We start from the raw sequence: 17539 nt of genomic DNA on the forward strand, positions 1-17539 counted from the left end.
AATCTCATGTACTGGGTCACTATTACAATTGATACACATAACAGGATTGTTACCATGTCAACATGTAAGGTTGGGCAACATTTCAATAAATCACCAATATTTCAATAAATCACTAATATTTCAATAAATCACCAATATCACCTAATCAAGTGCTTGCAATATAATTAACATATGTAATTATCCTTCTCAATATTATCACATTTTGCCATTTTCACATTAAACTTGAGCCAATTATATACAAGTACATGAAAAATTTGGAATTTTCAACTAGAGTAGGGACGACAGTACATTGATAAAAAGTACTGAAACAAGTGCATAGGAGTAGTGAACAGTACTAAAATACAGTTAAATAATAAGACGTGTTATATCCCTACTGTGCATTTCCATTATGGCATCTTAAGCACAGTAGGGATATAACACGTCTTATTATTTAACTGTATTTTAGTATTGTTCACTACCACTATGCACTTGTTTCAGTACTTTTTATCAATGTACTGTCGCCCTACTCCAGTTGAAAATTCCAAATTTTTTCGTGTACTTGTTGTTAACTTTTTTTGTAAATAATTTTATTATAGCTGGTGACCCCACATATACCGCATCTGAAAAGGCACCGCGTGCCCCAGCTATATTAATTATTGTGTGAAAAGTGAAGTTACCATTATACTTCGTTGTCAGCTATGTTCAACCCGTTACACAGCATTTTAATCAAGAACTTGTTGAAAGCATTTCGGGTCGATCTAAAAGCTTGTTTGGGTTTAGTTTTACCTCACCAATACTGCCTCATCGTTGTAAGGGAAAATTGAGGCTGATGTTTGGGTGATATTATTTTGTGGGCCACGCCTACTCCTTTGTGGTCCCTACTATATAGTTACTATCGTACTGTATGATAAGCCCTACTTTACCTTTTACACATTCGTTAGCTATAACTTTGTTAACAATGATGTTACCAAATAAGCTATGCTTTCTTTGTACCTGTCATAGGTTAGCTATACAGTACACATTGATCATTGTAGTGGGAATATGGTGGAACACAAGAAGTAATTGTTGCACATAAGGATGATGCTGCTGGAGCGACTGACAACTGATAAGGAATTGTGACAAAACATAACATGCAGGGTTTCTATGAGATTATGCACTTAATACATTATTATTCATGCATTGAATTAGAAGTTTTGTATATGCATTTTACACTTAATAGTGTTAACAGCTTTAGATAGTTATTTGACTATTCCAATCATGTATGTATATGGTTTTGCTGACTTGTGTAGACAATAGTAAGCACATACAAGGATATACATAAAGAAGTGTTAATACTGTAATAGCGAAGAAGGTGTTAGTCGCAAAGAAATGCGTTTACAAACGCAAGCAGTGAAACCTAGCTGCTAAACAACAAACACACTAATACTATTATACTAAACAAGATGTCTTACGCGTGTATCTTGTCGACGACGTACAACAGATCCTGTATAAATCAAACGTCAAATCACAAACGTATTCTAAAAGTTTGGTGCGATAACACGTGTATTCACAATGATTATGGAAGCCCTATTGATATGGAAGCCCTACTGATGAGCAATGGCCACGATAAAGAAGGATTAAAGGAAAATCAGTAAGCAATAGCGCATACATTGTAGGATATTTAAAATACTAAAAGTTTCATCTCCATGAAATTCGAAGCATTTCCGCCAAAGAAGTAACATTAGGATGGGAACTTGAATAATCCAAAATCCAAACATTTTGTATATTTAAGGACTTCTTCCCACTTTTAATGGACTTCTTGAAATAACTAGATGTATGATCTCCAAAGGCTTTTATTTCAGCTTGCGGCATCTCATGAACATGAAATGGATTTCTTCTCCTAGCACCCTTCATCACTTCATACCACTGATCAGAGGTATATACTCTCTCTGCCTTACGTTTTGCATTTCTGTGCGACCAAAGTCTCTGTCATTTGGGAGAAAAGAATGCCCACGAACAGGGAAATGATGCTGAATATGTTGAAACTCTCCTAACTTAACCAAGGTGAACAGGTAACGAACCAAGTAGATATTTTTATTTTGGCCTGGGCATCCATCACTATACAGATACAATGTGGTAACTCTTTCGGGCAACTTAGACAAGTAAACTTCTAAGCAAGAGATAACTTCGTCACTGCCCTTTTGGGATACAAACTCAGGCCAACAGTTCATAACTGCATAATTTTCTCCACAATCATGATCATGAATACCAAACACATAAAGCCAAATTTGACACTTATAGAACACTTCTCCAACTGGTATATAACGAAGAGGCAAGTTTTGTTGAAAATCAAATGTAATAGTTCTGATCTGCTCATTTCACTTTGACAACTCAGTGTTGGTTCGCAAACTACTGTAGAAGTTCTCAGCTCTCCGTAAGTGGTCTTCTTTTTGGGTTTGTAAAGAGCTTTTTGTGATTCATCAGCTGAGTCTAGCTGAATTTGTAAAGAATCACATGTACCACATGTGTCAGATTTAGGATACCCAAAGCTTAAATTGAAGTTTTTGTTAAAATATTTGAGATAGAAATTATAAGACACTACTGGGTCTTCAGCATCAATTTTATACCTTTGAATATAAAGGCTATGCATTTCTGCCACATTCAAAAATGGGGAAAGGTATTTACGGCACTGATTATGGTGGCTTCTAGAATAGTGTGATTTCATAGCAGGGAATGATCGAATATGCTGATCAACTTGTTCCTTGATATGATCAGGTATGCAAGCATGTTGTTTGTGCTTTCCTCTAAGGTCTCGTGGTGGACATGGTGATTCCAATGTAGCTTCAGATAGTCGTCGAACACGAGAAATAGTAATGCCATGTATTCCAGCAAATGCTGCACGGCACACTACCTTTTCTTTTTCAGGGATACGGAAAGGTTTCATACACTCATTGTACATAGATATTGTATTAATCAGAAGAGTACTGAGTCTTATTTAGACAAGGGAAAATGCAACTCAAATGTTACTCATCATACGGTACAAGGTATCCATGTTTGAATTTTGTTGTTAACAGTGTTAAATGTTCCCTTGTCCATAGGATTCAATGCACTCTTGATATTACATAATTACGTGCCGCACACTATTAGCCAGAATTTATCCCTTAAATGCCCATAAGCACACATGGCTGTAAACAAAGTGCTATAACTTTCGAAGCATACCTCCGTCTAAGCAATCTACTTCCTTCTACTCATAGTGTAATAAGTGTTACAATGATACCTAGGGCTTTCCCTTTTGTGCTAAAGCATGATGCCAGAACTCTCCGTGTAATCAACTCTTCATTAAATAAACCCGCAAAAACCTTTACATACCTTTATATAAAATGATCCATAACTTGATGGTGGTTGTTTTAATCGGCTTCCAATAAGATTTGTTCACTTCAGCACTAAATTTTGCATTAGGCCATACAAAGCTCTCTTGTAATTAAACCCACAATCAAAGTTAAACATCTGGCAAGAAGCTTAAACACTGATCGCCGTTGTTCTTTACTTCATAACAAGTAAGTCTCCACTGTTACAGTGTTTATTTAACCTTTCCCGAGTAGCTCAGTAAATAGAATTTTGATCAATGTACAGTTTTAGGCTAAAGGAGTTGAGCTACCCCACCTAATGTTGCCATGAATACGTGGAATGTGTAAACGCGCATTCCCCAAAAGTCTTATGCACATTTAAGGGTTAAAGAAAGCACACCCTTAACCAGGCTACATTATTACACTAAGTACTTACCCGATAGATGTGTGTAGCCTTTCTTGGAGTCTTGGTCTTCGTCCGTGCCCTTCTTCGCTTTACTTCAGTGGATGACATTAATCCAAACAAATACGCGTCCTGAATCTCTTGATTTGCTAAGTCATTGAACTGCTGCAAAATGTTAGCCCTTTTACTCTCTGTAAACGTTTCGTAGAATTTTCTTCAACATTTGCATGCTGGTCCTGCTTTTCGTGCTGGAATGGTTTTTCCTGTAGTAGGCGATACACATTCTTCTCCTTTTGCCCTCTTCGCTTTAGCAACATTCTTTTTCCAACTTTCCGGATTCCTTGTTCTTTTCCTTGGCCGAATAGGAGTTTCACTACCGTTAGTTGAACTACCACCGCCAGTTTCTGTTACCGTTGCCGATGTTGTTCCATGAAGTTGACTTTCGAAGACGATATCTATGGCACGTGGTCGATGTATGATATCTTCAGTAGACGTACTAGACGAAGCAGAGGATGGCCGCAGGTGATGACTTTCGACTGATGCACAACCTGGGCCAGTAGTCGACAAATCTCTTCCACGAGTTTCACTTTCCTCCATCGGTTCTTCTCGAAACATTTTCACTAATTAACATATCAAAAAACCTAACTTTAATCTCCTGAACTTCTAGTAATAACGCGCCTTTCTCAGAAACAAAAGTTTGGGCGCAAATGATTGGACTTATGCTACTCTTCATCTGTCAGGCTCATGTGTTCTCGAAGTTCAGCCAGTCAGTTGCAGACGAGATGCCTGCTTTTAGAGTATGTGTAAAGCATATACTAATTCGTATACAAGATCTAATTTTTATAGTAACAGAGTAATCAATGACTGGAATTCATTACCCCAATCTATTGTTGATTCTCCCTCTGTCAATGATTTTAAAACACTGCTGGACAGACACTACAGTAATTGCTTATTTGATTTTGTATAGTAATTAGAATAGCTAAGTACATAATAATAATTAATTTTGTTTATGGATGTACAGGCATAAGCCTTTATCCTTAAAATACAAATACAAATACAAATACAAATATACCCGACACAATCGCGCATTTTTCAAATTCCTGTTTATTAAATATTTATAACTCTCCAAATGGATGCTCTGGCAAAGTTTCAGCCTAATATTGTAATAACTTTGGGAGTTACAGTCCTACAAAGTAGCAGCAACAGAAAGATTGATTTGTACAGCAAGTGAAAATAGATTACAGGCACTTACTAAAATGATTGTAACTAATGAGCAGAATTACCATAGATAATATAGGACTGTATTATCTATGGAATTACACATGGAGTTGAAATTTGCATCATCATGTTCACCATGAGTTGGGAAATCAATTACCTTTCTTCACTGCATACTGAGGCGAAATTAGTGAAAAAATGGATTGTGTATTATCGTTTAATGGGTCTTGCAGAAATTTACCGGCTTAAAACGCAAAAAATACCATACCCTTTACGGGAAAATTTTAAGTAACCAGCGCCATCATACTTACGGAGTAACTTTAAGCTATGTGTTCCGTCTTCATTACGGGGAAACTTTAAGTAATCATCTCCGTCATCTTTACGGGAGAATTTAAGTCATTGCGTCACGTGATCTTAGTTATCTGTAGTTGTGACGTGTCTGCCTCCCACTGTCACGCAATCCGTCCCATGAATTCACTACTACAGTACCGCATTTATTAGCTTATTACTGGGCTGCTACATAAGCTTTTGCTTTTCAAATCAATTGTGGTACCATCGCGCACACCCTCTATGATCACTCGCTGCCTTAGCCAGTGTCACGTGATTTTAGCGGCCCTTTACCACTTGATTTTGATCACGTGACTTTGGCGGTTCAACCACATGGATTGTGAAGTGTGCTGTAATGAGGCTGCAGATTTTCTATGTTATGACTGCAGTCCTGAAGGAAGGCCTCTTTGCAGCAGTTGCTCAGAATTATTACAACGTAACCTCAAAAAACTGGACATTCACTGGTGAGTCTTATACCTCATGAATCTTCATACAAAATTAAATAATACTGTGTTGTGTGCATAGGTGCCTGTAGAAGAGAGTCCCAGCACCTGACTGCCCAGCACCAACACTGTTAGTTCTCAGAGCTCCCATCACAGTAATGATTCTTTGGATGGTGCCGAGGCCAGTAAAGTTTTAACTTTATTTGAATCTATGATGCCAACTTTGTCAGGCTAGCTCCTATAATTATAAATGAAAGGAAAAACATTCGGGATTGGATCTCAGTGTTTGATCTCAGAATGGAACCACTGTGCCACCACGGTAGCTACTGACTTCATGGATTTGTCAATATATAGCAATATGTTAATTTGTGCCAACCCTAACCATAACTTTAGTATTGCCTGTTTAGCAAAATGATGACTTTCACTGTCCGTATGAAGGTAATTTTTTCTGAGCTCAAGGCGAGCATGGGTTGAAGTGAATAACTGAGCAGACCCTAACCAAAATTTATACTAGTGTGTTTGATAATACTGAAGTCTGTTGATAAATATTGTGGTAACATATGAAGAATTAAATAAATAGACTGGTTAAGTTGGCTGGAAGAATAACCTCTATGCTTATTAATGCACTATCAACAGGGTCAGTAAAATATTTGCAAGTGTTAATATACCCTAGCAAAATATTGTAGGTACGTAGCAACTATGGGCAGCACTAGTTAGGTACCATAAATGATGATGGTTTGGAGTGACTTAATTTTGGCGAATCAGCATGCAAAGCAGGAAACGTTTGGCAAACATACCGTATATGGCCAGTACTGAACAGTATAAAAATAACTAATAGGCAAATAAAGTTTGGCAAATTTCCTTTGTTTGTCAAATTTGCTTAAGCCACGCTAAACTTTCGTTGTTTATGGTAGTAACAAACCTAACAGTATCTTCAGAACAGCCAATAAATGCTTCGAATAGATTGATACAGAATTTTTAAAAACAGAATTTTGTAATGACGGACTGCCTTCAGTCAGAACGGCTAAGGATACAAGCTCACTGTTAGATGCTGACCGTTGCCTTTTGGCATACTTAGTATATACAGTGCACACATATCATGCCATTCACACACTTTCATTTGTCCTCCTTTGTGTTCAATTTCTTACAGTGCAAGGTGTTGATTCTGTAGCTCTGGCCACACAGTGGCATTTATGGTTTCCCAGTGAATTGACTTAAGATGAAGATGACTTAAAGCAGGCAAGAAAAAGAAGGGTGCCAGTCCTAGCAATAAACCCAAGATAGGAGGAAAAGTAAAGGAAAAATATGACTGAGAGTGGTTTACAGGAGAACTGGTTGCCTACAATAAAGACATTGATCAGTGGACAATTTACTTTAAAGATGATGATTATACCAATTATGTGATTTTTTCCAGACAGACGTTAAAATAGAATACGACAAGCTTTAAGCAGGACATTTTTATTATGTAATTGTGATATTGAGATAAAATTACAATTTCATGCCTACATGTACTGAGATATACGTATCGACAATATAAACTCTCATGTAGCAAAATTTGAGGTTCATGGCTAGGAGGGGATATACACAGTTGTGAATGCATCAAGTAAAAATCAGAATTTATACACGGTTCACATTTTTCTTTTTTCTCACAATATCAATGTACTACACTTGAACTATCTCACATCAATATTATTTTGATGCTGTTTCAATATAAGGCTTATATGTGACCGGATCTTGGAAAACCTACCTTTTGGGCACAAGCAAACTTTTTTGGGAAAAGTCAAATGAAAATTTAAACAATTTTTTTTAAATAATATTTTTTTTGCACATTCGGATAAAGCAACTATTAAACCTTCTTGTTGTGAAGTTTCACACCCTTAGCTTCTTTTTCTGAGGAGATATGGATGATTAATTATATTAGACCATGTGGTAATTTCACATGTGTGGGACAACAAGCAACTTACAAATTGGGTGATTTGTTCAGGTGCTGGAATGGCTAAAACTTAGTCTTAGACAATGATACATGGCATTTAATTACAGAAAAGTACTAAGAATGCTTCATTAAATTATCAGAAATGTCTTTTAAAGCATTATAGATGGTAAGAATGGAATTATTAGTAAACAAAGTGATTTGTCACCATTTGCCACCCTTAATCACCCACAGAACTCAATACATTTCCATAAAGTTAGTTTGTAATGTACAGTACAGAAAATTGGCCATATCTCAGGAATGCTTAAAGATGTTAAGCGGAAATTTTAACACAAGATAGATGAGTACCCAGTACCTCATTTAAGCTATAAAACAGAAAATTGACCATTGTGTCAAAAAGGTAGGTTTTCCAAGATCAGGTCACATATAGTATCAAGTAAAATTTGAACCGTATGCACATTTCATGATACGTAGTAATGAATTATTATAAAGTGAATAAATCAAGTTACAAACAGTAACTGGTAATGTTACGGTGTACTGTCTGATGGTAGTTCCAAAACGTTTGTGTGTCTGTCACCTGGAAAGAAGTCTTTGTACATCTGTTTAAGGTGTCGGATCTTTATTTTCAGTCAAGGGTCTGGTAAGATGAAGTACACAATAATTGTTTGTAGCTGAATTTGGAATCACTGATTGTTCCACACTTTTCTTCGCCGGCAACACATGACCAGGTGATGGTCCTAATGGCCCCACTGAGTGCCTTTTAGGTTTCCATCGGTGAGGATATCACTGTGAAAAAAGCTCAGAATAATAAGGTCTATAACAGTCTTATTATGTTAGTATTGGAATGAAATAGTACAGCATATATTAATAGATTAGGACTTTACTATAACAAGCTTATTGAATACATTTAAGACGGTCATATATTAGAGATTAAATCACTAGTATAGTGTGGTGTATTATCAGACTATACTAAGCCTATTTCAACCATATATTGGCTACTATACTTTTTTACTTTCCTATAATCTGTGGCTACCTTAATTAAATAATTTCTATAATTATATTTGTAATGAATTTAATTCTGTAAATATGTTAAAACCACAATAGGTACAGCTAGTAAATCAATGTCTCCTTGGCCATGACATATCAAATCAATTTCATCATTTATCAGTCTTTATCCAACTGCAGCAGGTAAGACAGTAAATACAATTCACAAGTTCCATTACAAATTACCTGTATTATCATCAATATGTAGAACTCTATGACAATCTGTTAGTTGTCTGGTAGAACTGTCCCACAGCTCTAATACAAAGATGGTAAATATAATGTTTATTCTGGACAATCGTTGGACTTACAGTTTGTAACAATAAGAATCTCATAAAACCGAGACCTTGTCTGGAAACCTAGCATTACCATGTAGAACAGCGGCTAGGTCCCACAACTCTATTAAAGATGGTAAATATAATGCGTATACTGAACAATCATTGTACTTACAGTTTGTAACAATCTTTTAAAACTGAGACCGACAATCCATGTACAACTAAGACAAGTCTGATAAGATCACGTATTACAACCCTAAACGGAGGCAAACATAATTCATATTCTGGATTACTTGGTGTACTTACAGGTGTTATCAGTGAGTCTAACCAGACATAAAACAGCCACTTAGTATGTGACTTTGTTGGGCTAACGTGTTACGTAAGCTCACAAGAAGCATCTGATACACTGATAACCAAGTCCAAGAATCTTGTAATCACTAAGTACAACTGAAACAAGACTAAATATAATATAATTTGCATACTCTCAGTGAACTTACTTTTGTTAGCAATATGAGCATGGTCAGTGAAATAAGGACAAACAAGATGGAACAGGTTCTTGAAAGCACTCAACTCATTTACAGTGCCAGACGAGGTAGCAGCCGTCAGCTGTTGATAAAAGTAGTGAAAAACATGAAGAAATGAGACCGGTTCCCAGAAGAAATGAGACCAGTTTCCACAAACCTAAACGAAGGTAAATATAAATTGTATACTGGACATTCAGTGTACTTACTTACAGATGTTAGCAATACGAAGAATCTCCTAGAACCGAAACCAAGTCTGTAATTCCTACCCTATTGAAAAGAAAATGAATAAAAACATAATCAGGCTTAATGCACTTACAGCTGTAAGTAATTAGAAGATGACGTTGAACAACTCCGTGAAAAAAGAACCAAAAAGTCCACACATGGTCGCTACCAGATTCTTTAACGGAAGCAGCTGCCATTGAAGGAAACTAACAACACTGACAGCCTGTAGAACCAAGAGGTTCGACAAGAAACTGTACCTCTGAAGAGATAATATACAAAATCATAAGAGCAGACCATGCATACTCTTACCGTTGATGGCTGATGAACTGTGTCCACTAGTCATCCGCCATAAGCTGAGATAACAGGATATAAAACATGTAATACGTACACAGCAACACCAAAGTTGAATCATTTGCAGGCCATTGTCATACAATACACAATAAACAATTTAATACGGCTAAACCTATCGTACAAGCTATCATTTTAGTCTAATACTTACTCATCTAGAACTGTTTTTGATGGCTGCCATTGAAGGAATTGTCCACTTGGCCGCGCCACTTCACCACTACCGTGACAGGCCAGCAGGGACAAGCAGGGATGTACAGTTGTGGTCCATAACTATCATCGTGGCTCATTGGACGATGGCGCCGATCGCGCACACTCTCTCCGCGAGATACACCGTCCGAGCGACACCACCATATCACTCACGTTTACAACCTATGATACAACAATAGCGACAAAGATGGCGACTTAATTGCATCTAATACGCATGCGCACACCACTGACCCCTTCAATTTTAGAACGAAGTTTTGCAGGTGTGCTAACTGTGCAAGAAAATCTAGATTTGTATGACTCTTAGATTGAATAATTAATTTTTCTGGTATTATAGCTATGCTTTGCTATATGAAAATGTGTGCGTATGAAATTATCACAACAAACTGAAGCTAGTTAGCTAGATATAGTGATTAACAGAAGTGTAGCTACTTATTGTAAAATCATCATGACTTTGTTTGGTACGGTAAAAAAAATCTTAGGATGGTGATAATGAGATGGTGAAGCTAAAAATAAGACAATAATGAGATCTGATGGTGAAGCTAAAAAGTTATCACATTTAGTTAAGTAAACAAAGCCATACAAAGAATGTGTATTAAACTAAAGTATAATCTGTTTCCCATAATATAAGATGGGGTTTATACTAAAGTATAAGATAGTTAGTATAATGCAAGACTATACTGAGATTATTTGTATAGTTTAAGCCATTAGATATACCATCTTATATTCCTCTTTTTTCACAGTGTATCATGCTCTTCCATCTAGGTAAACTTTCTTAATAACTCGTCGTCTTCCTTTCACATTTTAGGCATTTTACCTAGTACATCACGTGACTACTTAAAATATAGATCATCAGTGAACATGCTATAGAATGGTTCAAATGGAAGATTTCTAGCTTGAAGTAGAGGTTAGTTATGATGGCTAAAAGAAGACAGAAATGGTATGAAAGTTTGACACTTGTTTCTCGGGATTTTTAAACGTGCATTAATTCTAATTTTTACTTGATGCATTCACAGTTGCATGTATATGTGATCTATATTCCGACTTTGAGCCAGGCTTTAGTAATACAAGTGTAGTGGCTGGCATCCAAAGAATGTTTCAAATCTTGCATTGGTATTGCTCTTGGGCACCCTTAAATTTTAACAATACAACCTCCACCTTCCCTTAATGGACAATATCCACAATTAGAGGTGTACCGATAATCAGATTGGCCACCAGTATGGGAATTTTAGCCCATATCGGTAATTGGTAAAGGTGCTATGAGAATCAATATTGCTAGCAATATTCACACAGTGGGATTACATTGGTTTCTTACTTAATCAGTGGCACTTTTAGTTTAGTGTCACTGCTCCTTGTTTATTGAGGCTGTGCTGAACAAAGCTAGAAGCCATACAAACACAGGCGATGCCTTGCTGAAGTGCTTATCCATTGTTTAAAATGAAATAGTAAAAGCTAGTACTTTAGAGATGATGAAAAAGCCTAAGGAAGGCAGAATCTGTCTTCTCTACCAGCCATTAAAATGTGAAGTAATGCAAAGTAATCCGTTTAAGCCTTGATGGGAGCATGCATAAAATAATTATTTGTGGTGCTTCTGGGTTGCACAATGGAAGCCACACCACAAACATAGACCATAGATTGCATTTAGCATAAAAGAGCTACAGTAGATCGTAGATAGGTATAGTATTATCTACAGCTGGCTACATTTGTTGAAAACTGTGCCTTGCAAATATCAGATCAACCATCAGTTATCGGTTTAATTTCTTTAGGTGAAATCAGTATCGGATATCAGAAAATGGCAAAAACCCATATCGGTAAACCTCTATCCACAATGACATCATAATTGACAAAATAGCCATGTTAGTGGGGTCTTCACTACGTTTTCAACTATAGTAGCCAAAAGGAATTTCACTTCTGGCTTTTACGACATGGAACCATTAGAGTGTGACTAAGCAAAACCAGACCAAAGTTGTGATGTGGATACAAACTATCCAAATTTGTCTTGTAAGTAGATGTATATGCCTCACCTTCCCACTTGCTGCAGTGCATGCATTATCACCATATCTCCCAATACCCCTCTGTACAAGTTCCCCACTATTGCCACCATTTTTATGTTGTGATATCATTGTGGATAAGGTTCATACCCTCAGCCCATACTTGTGGTATTCGGGCATTACATTGATAGGTGCATTTAAGGGTATATAGGACTAAACAAGCTGAGAGATAACTTGCTACAACTAATTGGTTTCTCGTGGTTTGAATTGGCCATTATAATTATCAAATGCACAACTACATTAATTTTATTCCCATAATGCCTATCTCCCCAACACAGTATGGGCAGGGTGAGGAATGGGTGGGGATTCACAAATTGAAGTGGAAAATTCCCCACTGCTTCCCCTCCCAACTTTGAAGTAATTCCAAAGAACCAACACGAAGCCAAGAAAACTAATGCCAAAGGCCATTTTAAATAGTGAATCTCCATATAGCTAATTCCCTCTGTACTGTGGGTACCGGGGGCATATTTAGGGAGTGGGTGGGCTAAGGTGGCTGTAGCCCCCCTTCCTTTCTTAGTACTTAGCCAATAAAACCCTATATCTTCTGTGTGTATCATTATTTCAGGAACTATATGCATCACTGCCAACACAAATAATGTCTATGTAACTACACCTATTGTTCAACTCTGTTCCAGTAGAATATAGCTTCCTTTTCCTCTAGAGTTCTTCAAAAACAAGTTTCGATTGTAGGTTGCATCTCCAGTTACAAAAGTTGTAATTGTGGTTTTTTTTTATTCAAATGATTAGCAGTGTGGCTATAAGAGGTGATTAGTATGGTTTTTATATTTAAAATGAATTATATGATTCAAAAAGTGTTAGTTGGTTTAATTGGTTAGATTTATCAGCTTCAGTATAATATGTAGCTACCAACTCAGCCATTTAGCAAACTGTAGTCTTTGGTAATTTGCAGTCTCATAAGGCAGCTATAGCATATTCACCCACTTTGCTTTAAATGTAAAATCTGTATCAGTTACCTTCTGATATGACTCCATGCTTCAGTCTTCATAACCTGGCAGATCTAATAAATTGACTATCACAACAATAAATTCAAAGAGCCCATAAATGCAAATATAGTTGCACTTTGCTAAGGATTGCCAGTGGACTAGCTAATAGCTACTAGTATCCTTCATTGCATTCCGTTTTCAGTACACTTCATTGGTTTTATGGCTAACAAAGTGTCACTAGGCTAAGGAGTATGCATCATAGTTGTGATGTTCAACACCACTACTACTTAGCTATACATGTTTCTGCTTCACAAATTTAGCTGATTATAGCATGGCTAAGAGGAGCTGATGCATTATGACATATAGCTAGCTATATCTAAAAGCTTGGTAGCTACAAGTGAAAAGGAATGCATGATAGCTATACTCAATGCATATTGCAATCAGTCTTGATTTAATGGAAAGGTAAAATTTGAATGATAAAATAATAAACTGAATTCCATTATTTTCCACTGAAAAACTGCTAAAATACTCTCAGATTCACCTTTAGAGGGCCTAATTTTCAAAAATTTTCTGGGGTATGCCCCCAGACCCCCTAGGTTGGTTTGCACACTAATGTAGTCACTATTTCAAACAGGGGCGGATCCAGATTTATGGAAAGAGGGGAATTGAACTGAGGCACTACATTGTTTCTGGTTTGATAAGGTGAGACCAGTCACAACCAGCTGACAATAGCTGCCCACCTCACCAACCACGAATTTATAGCTGATAAAGTACATAAAAATCCTTAAATAGCTCACTACACACTGTTCTAATACTGTGACTGCTTTATTAGAGTGACTGCTCTATTAGAGTATCTCGATCTTGGTATACTAATAATTTTTGGAGGGGTCAAGAGCCCCCTTTGACCCCCCCCCCCCCCCCCCCCCTGTATCCGCCCTTGATTCCAAATAGCTAATTTTACCATGGATACTACATGAATCTTACAACTAGGGCCTTGTGAGAAGGCTTGGTATCTTCTGATGTCAGGCTAGTTACCTATGTCCCTGTCCAGCTTAGCCCCCCCTTTCAAAAAATCCATCCCTGGGTACTAGGTGATACAAATTATAGGTGTATAATTATTAGCTTACCACAACTGGATGACAGGAATTAGTGTGATACCAATTCTCAGCTGTTCTGGATGCCGCACACAAGGCCGCCCACAGGGGGGGCAACTGGGGCATTTTGCACCGGGCCCCGACCTGAAAGGGGCCCCAGGAGGTCCAATGAAGGGCCCCTTGAATACCTGTTTAAAAGATCGATATACTCTAATAGAGCAGTCAGATATAAATACTCTAATAGAGCAGTCACAGTACTCTTCAGAGGAGCAGTGTAACAAGCTTATAGATAAGGAGATATGGTTGATGAGTGGTAGTTATTGTCATTGTCAAGAGGTTGTGACCTTTTTTTTTTTTTTGGTCTTCAATTATAGCTTGGGTGAAGTTGTGATTCAGAATGGAAACCTCCTTGCTTCTGGGGCCTAACTTTAACTCTTTGCCTTGGGCCCCTTAATTTCTCTGGGCGGCCCTGGCCGCACAGGCACTATGCTACAGCTGACTATTCGCCATTTTGTCTTACACGTCTACACTAAGGTTAATGGATCACGTGATCTTTTGAAAAGTACTTAAAAGTTCCCCGTATAAGGTATGGAGTTGCTTACTTAAAATTTCCCCGTAATATAAGTGGCGTTGCTTACTTAAAGTTATCCCGTAATAGATATGGAGTACCTTACTTAAAGTTTCCCCGTATATATCAAGGAATTCATTACGTTTTTAAGTAAATATATGTAGGACCCGTTTAATGTGACGAACGTCCATAACTTTCATATCCTTGTGTCTACTGCAACAAAACAGATTTTCTAGCTAGTCTTGAGTAGGCAAATAAGATGGTATCTGGTTTTTATCATTAGCCCTTTTCTTCAAAGCATTCAAAAAATTTACATTTTTTTAATATGCCAGTATGTCACCCATTGTGTTCAATGCTTTATACTGTACCGTATGGAAGGAAACTTTGGCGCCGTTAAAATTTGGTAAATGACCTTGAATTTGCCAAAATTTCTCCATCCAAATATTTTGCTGGTGAAGAAAACAGCAAACCAAGCTGGAACTAATATATTTTCTACTCAACAAAGGGCTACTGAGCCAGGCATCACGCTACAGCCTCAACTACCTTACTACTATACTAGCTAGCTACTCAGCTACTGTAGCTACACATGGTATCCTAAAACCTCACTTCGAAAAGGGCATGACAAGTAGCGAGTCCTACCATATTAAGTGCTATATTCACTATTCCAGAGTGTGTAGGTCTACTGTTAGTTGATAGCTGATTCCAGGTGTCGAAGAGGTGTGGCACTCCCAGTTCTTGCCTCAGACACAGCAATTAGTAATCTAATTAATTAGCTAAATAGGACGTGTGCTTTACTAACAATTCGCCAAATTTTATTTCACCAACAGTGATATTTTGCTTGATTCGCCAAAGTTTTCCTCCTCCAAAGTTTCCCTCCTTATGGTAAATTTTAACTTGCAAGATTGTGTCAGGCTTTTGCTGATCTGGTCACATGTGTGAGTCAGGTTGGTACATTAAATAGAGTTACTATTAACTACATGACATCTGCTATAAGAAGAGCACTAAAAGTAACACATGTGCCAACTGTGTACAAAGTGACCTGCTTAATGCAGCCACCTCCTTAATGAGGTCAGAAAATTTTGTCCCTATGATGACCGGAATAGACAGGTTTCACTGTACTATTTTCATACCTAGCTTTTGATAACAGTTGTTGAAAGTTTTAACAAATCAAGTGAGACTTCATGGATACTACTTAAACACGTAAATTGTTCCATGCATACAAATGGAAGTTAGAGAATAAGGAGCGCCCCCATTTGATCGCATACACAGTTTAAATAATTTATTGTCAACTGGACACGAAATAAATGACAAGCACAACTAACACAATGATACATCTCAGTCTATTTATATGTCAATGTTCCGGTTATCATCCGTATTCTCTATCTCCCCCCAAGTCTGTATCATAATCACATGGTAGAGACTAATTTAATAAAGGATGATATCTTCTGAGGTTTGCCATTTAGGGGGTTGTCTGATCTGGGTAGAGCGCCGCAACTTGATTGGAGAGGTCTGTGGTTCAACAGGCGGCTGTGGTGAAGTCTCCGTCTGGGCTGGCTGTGGTGAGGCCATCAACTGAGGTGAAATAATTGGAGTTGTTGAGGGTGGTCTTGGTGACAATGTAGGAGAGTAACTTTGTGGAGGGATCGGGGCTACTGGTTGATCCTGTTCAACAGGAGGGGAGGTCGATATGTGCACCTCAGGTGAATTGCCTGGAGAGGAAACATCAGGATGGATGGGTACATCATCAGTATGTGTAGTGGAGGTTGGTGGTGACTGATCAACAGAGCAGCTAGGTGGCAGGTACTTCAAGTCATCCAGTATCGATCTTTTCCTATCAGGTTTATACACAGGAGTGTATTTTCGTAGAAATTTACGATTTCTGATAGTAATTCTGCCTGAACCATCCACTCTAACAACATACTGATGATACTGACGCACTTCAATGACAATTCCAGTTTTATCCCATTTTCTGGGGTGATTACCAACTTGATTCTGAATCCTTACATGATCCCCGACAGACAGAGGTGGAAGGCGTCTGGTATGCTCTTGCCATCTTTCATGATTGGCTATGTGACGCTTCCTCAGTGCTGCCTCTCTAGCCAGTAATGACTCTTTCCACACTGGATGTGGCTGGTATTTGCCAGGTAGGATTGGGATGAGATCTTTGATAGGTCTGCCAAATATGCACATTGCAGGAGATAGTTTGGTGTCCTTGTCTGGAGTGTTGCGGTATTGCAGAATTGCTTGTTGGAACTTGTCCACATCAAGGTTACCTCCAGGTCCAACATTGTCGACAATTAGTCGCTTGATTGTTTTGACTCCAACTTCTGCTCTGCAATTGCTGTGAGGAAAGGCCACTGAGCTAAGTCGGTGATGAACGCCCCAACTAGATAAAAACGATCTTGTTATGTGGGAGACAAACTCAGGCCCGCCATCAGAAGACAGCTCATCTGGGATCCCATAAGTGGCGAATGTCCGTCGAAGTACCGCAATGAGGCCTTCGGATCCATTCTGCGCCCTTTCAACTATTGGCCAATTGGAATATCGGTCCACAATGACAAGGTAGTTCATTCCCTGTTGGTGAAAATAATCAGCACATATACATTGAAAAGGATACACTGCAAGAATTGGTGGTGTAGGTGGCA

General features: G+C 37.8%; 1 long non-coding RNA gene across 5 annotated transcripts; it reads right to left on the reverse strand.

The window, feature by feature from the left end:
- Positions 1-8675: 8675 nt before the first annotated feature.
- Positions 8676-10452, reverse strand: LOC136266304 (uncharacterized). 5 transcript variants are annotated; one of them, XR_010706045.1, is made up of 8 exons: positions 10185-10452; positions 9780-10038; positions 9674-9730; positions 9437-9620; positions 9115-9386; positions 8976-9063; positions 8854-8922; positions 8676-8802 (listed from the first exon to the last, which is right to left on the reverse strand). It is a non-coding gene; the product is annotated as an uncharacterized lncRNA (long non-coding RNA). The 5 variants fall into 5 exon arrangements; XR_010706048.1 differs by having other exon boundaries at positions 8678-8802; positions 9437-9545; positions 9780-10451; XR_010706049.1 differs by having other exon boundaries at positions 8678-8802; positions 9437-9545; positions 9670-9730; positions 9780-10451.
- Between the last annotated feature and the right edge of the window lie 7087 nt (positions 10453-17539).

Source organism: Dysidea avara, chromosome 9 (assembly GCF_963678975.1).
Source record: "Dysidea avara chromosome 9, odDysAvar1.4, whole genome shotgun sequence".
Lineage (NCBI taxonomy): Eukaryota > Metazoa > Porifera > Demospongiae > Dictyoceratida > Dysideidae > Dysidea > Dysidea avara.